The sequence below is a fragment of the Gracilinanus agilis genome, chromosome 4 (assembly GCF_016433145.1).
Source record: "Gracilinanus agilis isolate LMUSP501 chromosome 4, AgileGrace, whole genome shotgun sequence".
Taxonomy (NCBI): domain Eukaryota; kingdom Metazoa; phylum Chordata; class Mammalia; order Didelphimorphia; family Didelphidae; genus Gracilinanus; species Gracilinanus agilis.
Window position 1 is genome coordinate 54635316 of NC_058133.1, and position 7500 is coordinate 54642815.

The following is a 7500-nucleotide window of genomic DNA, read 5'->3' on the forward strand; positions in this document are numbered from 1 at the left end:
AGAGAGAGACAGAGAGAAACACACACACACACACACACACACACACAGAAACAGAGAGAAACAGAGAGAGAACATTTATCAAGCATTTACTATATGTCAAGAACTTTACTGAGAACTAGGGATGCAAATACAAGAAATTGAGACAATCCCTGCCAGGAGAAGATAACACCTAATAGTGGGCTAGAAAGGGAAAGAGAAGGTGAGATGGTGGGGAGATGGCTGGGAAATGCTGTGGAGGTCCGTTTCTGGGTAAGAAAAGAGTCAACTAATAACTATCAGAGTTTGTGTATCTGAATCTTTGCATATCTTAAATGAATCATTACTAATATTTATAGAAAGAGCCCCTGGGTTCTGAGTTCTCTTTCAATTTGCATGTTAGAAATTAGATTCTGAGCACAACCAAAGAAACTGACCTGCCCTTAGTTCTATTCTGGTAGCATTTATATGAACCTTAATGGAAAAACAAAATAATTTTCTCAGATTCCAACCATATGAGTAATAATAATAACTTCTCTCCACAAAATAGATAACTCCTTTATAACATATCTCATTATTATAGCTGTAGATAAACATTAAGTGAATTCCATTCAGTTTAAAAGGTGAAGGAACACTGAATTGCTACTAAAATAAATCAGAACTGTTTTGGATGCATCTTGTCCTGGAAAGAAGGAAGTCTTCAGGACTGCATTTGAATATGAACAGATTAAGCTTCTTGGGTCTGAGTTATATAGCAGGTAGAGGTCAGAGCACAGAATAGGCCTTTTTACAGAGAGCATTTGGGCTGTCAGAAATAAAATCATCTGAATTCTGTCTCCAAGATGTTCCCTACCTAAAATATGCTTTCATAATTTTTATTTGCTAGTTTGGGACTAAACCTATGATTTCATCCAAGTTGGAGATTCCCCAAGAAGAATTTTCTCTACCAATGCAAATCAGTACCATCTCTGCAACATGGTCTTTTTTTTTTTTCCGAACTCTTATCTTCTGTCTTAGAATTAATACTATGTATTGGTGCTAAGGCAGAAGAGCCAGAAGGGCTAAGCATGGGGATCAAGTGACTTGCCCAGGGTCACACAGCTAGGATGTGTCTGAAGTCAGATTTGAACCTAGGACCTCCCTTCTCCATATCTGGGTCTCAATCCACAAAGCCACCTAGCTGCCCCGACTGTAATATATAGTCTTTTTTTTTTTTTAAACCCTTACCTTTCGACTTGGAGTCAATACTGTGTATTGGCTCCTAGGTGGAAGAGTGGTAAGGGAGGTAAGGGTAGGTAATGGGGGTCAAGTGACTTGCCCGGGGTCACACAGCTGGGAAGTGTCTGAGGTCAGATTTGAACCTAGGACCTCCCATCTCTAGGCCTGGCTCTCAATCCACTGAGCTACCCAGCTGCCCCCTATATATATAGTCTTAAGGGAGAGAGCTAAGGACCCTGAGAGGTGAAAGGACTTGCCCATAGTCACACAGTCTATATATCAGAGAGAGAAAAAATTCTTTTGACTCTGAGGCAAGTTCTCTGTTCACTACTAATCCATTCATGAAAAAATGTAATAATGTTATATGTAATGTAACATGTAACAATGCTATGTGTAATGTAATGTGTATAATATAATATGTAATAATGGTATATGCAACACATGTAATAATGTAATATGTAATAATGAAATGTGTAATATAATATATAATAATGTAATCTGTAACATAATGTGTGATGTGGTTACATGTAATGTAACACACAATAATGTTATGATAATATAATTGTATATGTAATATAACATACAATGTTACATGTAATAATGTTATATGTAATGTAAGATAATACACAATAATGTTATATGTAATATAATATGTAATAATGTTAAATTTAGCTGCAGTGAGAAATTTGGGGGGATGAATATTACATGTACTGTACTCCATCCCTCGTGTAGGATTACAAAGAGATTGAATTAAATGATTTCTTTAGTTCCTTCTATTGCTAAATCTTTATGATTATATATATACACGAGACATTAATAAATGTAGAATATAACACATGTTCTATAAGGAAACTTGCAGGTTTTATATAGATAAAATGGTATATATAATGTGTGTAGACACATAATGCATGTACGTATACACATACACATATATATATATAAAACATGCAGATTTCTAGTAGGTGTGAATATTTTAAATTGGGTGCCATAAATGCCTACAATTATGCATAGTAAAGATCATCCTCTAAGAGGGCTCCAAGATGATCTAAAAGCATTTGGATTCTGAAACGAGTTTAAATTCCATAGAGATCGTGCAAAGTAAATACTGGAGTTACTTAAGGTCTTGCCTTTAACTTGTTGAGCGATTGTCCCGGGTTTTAGTGTGCGTTTATGAGGCATATTTAGCTACTAGGACATCCACAGAGTCAAACATGCCTGATTATACTTTCATGTCCTGTATTTATAAAAAGGTTAGCGGTGCGTTTCCTTAGTACAAATGATTTCTGGTGCTTTATAATATTTATGGACATCATAAAGCCTATAGAGCATCGTATGTGTGATTCATTTTTCCCCACTCGATAGTCTGGGAAAACGTCCCAAGAGATGCCAGATCTTGACCAGTGACTTGAGAAAACAGAATGGGAGAAAACACTCTGTGGAAATGGGTTGTTACACATGAAAATGCCCAGGACCCAAAAAAGTGGCAAAAGTATTTTTAGTGGCAATATATTCTCTCTATGATTGTATTATGAAAAAAAAAAAGCGATGGTGAAAGATTCCATTGGGGTTCGTGGAGATGATTCCTGACTCATACACGTTGGGAATCCACTAGTCTGTTGATTCTGGGTACTGAATTAGGTAAGTAGAGACTAAGGAGTGGTATTTACTTGACCCTCCCAAATGGATGAAAAGTGAAAGAATTCAGTCGATCCACTGACCAAGAACTTCAAATGACTTTATAACTGGATCAGGGGGCATTCTAGCATTTTGCTCCTCCTTGGACACTGTCCCAAGCAGATGATCAGCTCCCACTTTGGGACTGGGCTAATTGAATACGCTCACTACATCTAACTGGCTTCAGTCAGCTCACCATGTCATCTTTTTGCCAAGCTGTTGACCATTCTAAGCAGCACAGTAGATAGAGTGCCAGGCTTGGAATTAGGAAGATTTATCTTCTTGGGTTCAAATTTGGCCTCAGACCCTTACTAGTTGTGTGACCCTAGGCAAGTCACTTAACCCTGTGGGCCTCAGTTTCCTTATCTGGAAAATGAGATGGAGAGGGAAATGGCAAACCATTCCAGTATCTTTGCCAAGAAAATTCCAAATGGGGTCAGACACAAATGACTGAACCGAACCTATCACTCTTCCCCTTTCCCTTTTCTACTTCTTGTTCTCAGAACAGTCATCAGTTTTCCTTTGCATGTGTTGTCTCCTGTCAGAATGCAAACTTCTTGAGGGCAGTCAATAATTGCTCCTCGTCTGTATTTATATCTCCAACACAGGTTTGGCACAAACCTGGCCCCTAAGGCATACTCAATAATGGCTTTTCATTAATATAATCATGTATGGTGTCAATTTGAGGACTTTAAGGAACTGCTGGCTAGACCTACATTTTAGGCAAGGACCGAATATTGTGCCCAATTGTTTGTTGCTGCTAGTGCATACAACTTGAATTACCACAAAATAAATAGCTGTTGGTTATAGAGGGTAGAATTTTCTGGCATTAAAAATATGTACATTTACCTGGTGCTTTTTAAAAAATGATAATATTTTCTTTTCCCCCCATAAAACACTTACCTTCCATCTTGGAGTCAATACTGAGTATTGGCTCCAAGGCAGAAGAGTGGTAAGGGTGGGCAATGGGGGTCAAGTGACTTGCCCAGGGTCACACAGCTGGGAAGTGTCTGAGGTCAGATTTGAACCTAGGACCTCCCATCTCTAGGCCTGGCTCTCAATCCACTGAGCTACCCAGCTGTCCCCATAAAAACAATTTTTAACATTCATTAAGAAAATTTTTTTCTTGAGTTCCAAATTATCTCCCTCCTTCCTGTTCTCTCTCCTTCACTTCCTCTCTTCCTTTCCCCTTCCCTGGGACAGTTAGTATTCTGTTTTAGATTTTATATGTGCAATCATGTAAAGCATTTCCCTATAAAATGTATGCATATAAAAGGAATACTGCATTTTAAAAAATGCCACGGGGACATGTATGACCAGAATGTAAACTCATTGAGGAGAGAGACTAATTTTGCTTTTCTTTGAATCAAATGAGATAATATTTGTAAAGCACTTAGCCCAGTGCCTGGATGTAATAGGTGCTTAATAAATGTTTATTCTTTCCCCATATCCCATTTCCAAACACTTCGTCCAACGCCTTTCACAGTCAACCTTTGACAAATGCTCATTGACTACTGAGTGACTATCTGGACTGGTCATATGATAAGAGAGAAGGACAGCAAGAATATACTCCATATGCTTCACTGGTTTCCATGCAAAGTCACAAGAAGTAAGGCAAGGTCCCCAGGACATAAGGAAGACCCAGTGTAAGGGATTTATGGGATTGCAAGGATGAAAGGCACACAGCAAAAAGGGAATGAAAAGGATGTGATCCCATTATTGGACAAAAGTCTTACACTGATGAGATCACAGATGTCTTGGAGCATTGAAGACTCTACTAAAAGTCCTACTTCAGTCTCTCCTTGCAGTATAAAGGTGACCCTAAACTATTATTTTTTAAAATCCTTATCGTCTTTCTTAGAATCAATACTACTTATCAGTTCCAAGCCAGAAGAGCAATAAGGACTAGACAAAAGGGGTTCAGTGACTTACCCAGGGTCACACAGTTGGAAGTGTCTGAGACCAGATGACCCTAAATTCATAAAGATTCCATAATGATCACTAAGCTCTAGAAGATTTTTAATAAGGATCTACTGATGGACATATATATTTTACTCCCAAGTTGGATGATTTTTTTCTTGACCACAGTAGCTCTGGAAGACCATGCACTAAGTTACCGATGGTCTGCAGTAAAGGCCAGTGAAGGAGTGCCCACTTTAATGTTATTACATATTCTTGGAGTTTTAAGTACAATAATTGTTAACATTTAAAAATTCTTGTTATGACCTATTGCATTTGATCTGAGTCTTGAAGGTTGAGGGGAAAATGTCTTGAAGATTTTATAGGCTTCATTGAGAGTTATTATTGTATAGGACTAGGGAGGTAATTGGTTGTGTTATTGTATTATATACAAGAATTTCTACAACATTATATACAATATCTACAACAATATTATATACAACAATATCCTGTTGTATTATACTCTGGTCATGCTGCAAAGGAAGCATTAGGCTCAATTTTGGATGGCTCAATTCTGACCACATTTGAGGAAGGAGATTGATAAGGTAATGAGTGTCCCAAGAAGAGTGACCAGGATGGCGAATGGCCTTTCTTGAGGAACTGTCGACATTTAGCCAGGAACACCATATCATTATTGTTTGGTGTGGATTGTTGAAGGCAGGTAAGGGTCTAAGAAGTAGACTCTGAATTAATCATGTCTCCGTATCCCTTCTCTGAGGCACTGACCGGTAGGGAAGTCACTTAGCAAGAATGTATCCTGTTGAAAAAACCCCTTTTCTGCTGTCTAGTGTGTTGTTGTGTCCTTATGTAAGACCCAGTGGCAGGATGGGTTTTCCAGGAAGGGCAGAGTATGTGATGAGGCTCATTCAGATACAGCCTAAGCTGCATTCTTTTCTTTTCTTTTTATACCATTACTTTCTGTATTAAAATCATTCCTAAGTATTGGTTCCATAGCAGAAGAGTGGTAAGGGTTAGGTAATTGGGGTTAAGTGACTTGCCCATGGTCCTACATCTAAGAAATGTTTGAGGTCAGTCTTGAGCCCAGGACCTCCCATCTCTGTGCTTGACTCTATCCACTGAGCCACTTAGCTGCTCCTCCTATTCATTCTTTTTTTATTTTATTTTTAAAAATTCTTACCTTTCATCTTAGATACAATACAGTGTATTGGTTCCAAGGTGATAAGGGCTAGGCAATGAGGGTTAAGTGACTCATCCAGGGTCACACAGCTAGGAAGTAGCTGAGGACAGATTTGAATCCAGGACCTCTTGTGGCTCTGGACTCGGTTATCAATCCAGCTATTTCCCTCCTCTTCATTCTTGATGCTCCTTGTTTGGGAAACTCTCCTGTTATCCCAAGAGTGCCTATGAGAGTCCTCTATGTAACAATGCCATGAGCACACAGTGGTCAGCACGCCATCTTCCTCTGTCATTCCAGAGGGCATGGTGCAGATGGTTCAGAAACTTGAGTAGTACTTGTAGAAACTACAGGCTGTCAGGCTAATAATGCAGTGTTTTTAACAAGAACTGCCTATTTATCTAACAGCAGCTACCCCCTTCCAATACTGTGTTCCTGGACTAAACTTAGCCCTACCTGAATCCACTCTAGTAGCCCATCTTCCTTCTAGCAGAAAGAGACACCAAGAGCTTTCCTTGGTCAGAGCAGATCAACCCCCGAGCCCCATCCTCATACTCATTCAGCAGCAGAGGAGGCAGCTGACTCATAACAGGTGGTGGTAAGCCCATTGGCATCTATACGGCATGCCAATGGCCACAGGAAAGATGTCTGGGCCTCTGCTGGTGGGAGCCAATTTCCTCTCAGCTATGGAAGCCAAATCCCAAGCCTACTTCCCAAGATGGGAGGGTGGCCACAGGTGTGCTGGAGCCAGTTCTAAGCCACTGTTCAAATGACATCTCGGAAATGGGCAACAAAGGGGACAAATCAGGGCTTGATTTGTTTTGTCCATTGTCTAGACTTAAGGAAGTATGCAGAATGAAGATTCAACTTAAATGTGAGTGCATTCATTCTTCTTCCCTCCCGCCCCCATCCTGGCTGTTAAACATTTACCAGTATACCCCGAGGATGTCCATGAAGCAAGGGATGCTCTGTAATTAGAAAATGCTTGATGTGATGACTCAGGAACTTGGTGAAAGACACAGTGAGCAAATATGCCCATACTTTAGAGACACAGAGAAAGGGCACCAGGGGGATATTTAATTTTTTAAAATATATTTTTTATTTTGAATATTTTCCCATAGTTCCATGTTTCATGTTCTTTCCCTCTCCCCAAACCCACCCCTGCCCCCTGTAGCCAACGCACAATTCCACTGGGTTTTACATGTATCATTGATTAAGACCTAATTCCATATTACTGATAGTTGGACTAGAGTTATCATTTAGTGTCTTCATCCTCAATAATATCAGGGGGATATTTAAAGAGTAGAAGGGAAGTTGAAAGTAGAAAGTGAATAATCAAGTTGGCCAGAATTTAGAGACCTTTAGATACTTTGGATTGTAGGCAGAGTGACAGTCAGATCCTTCTTAGCTTCTGGGGCTCAGGAAGATTGTAGCTATGGAATTGAACTCGAGACAGATGGCCAGTCAGTCAGTCAATAAGCATTTTATTGAGTACTTATTATGTGACAGGCACCGGGGATATGAATAAAGGGAAAAAT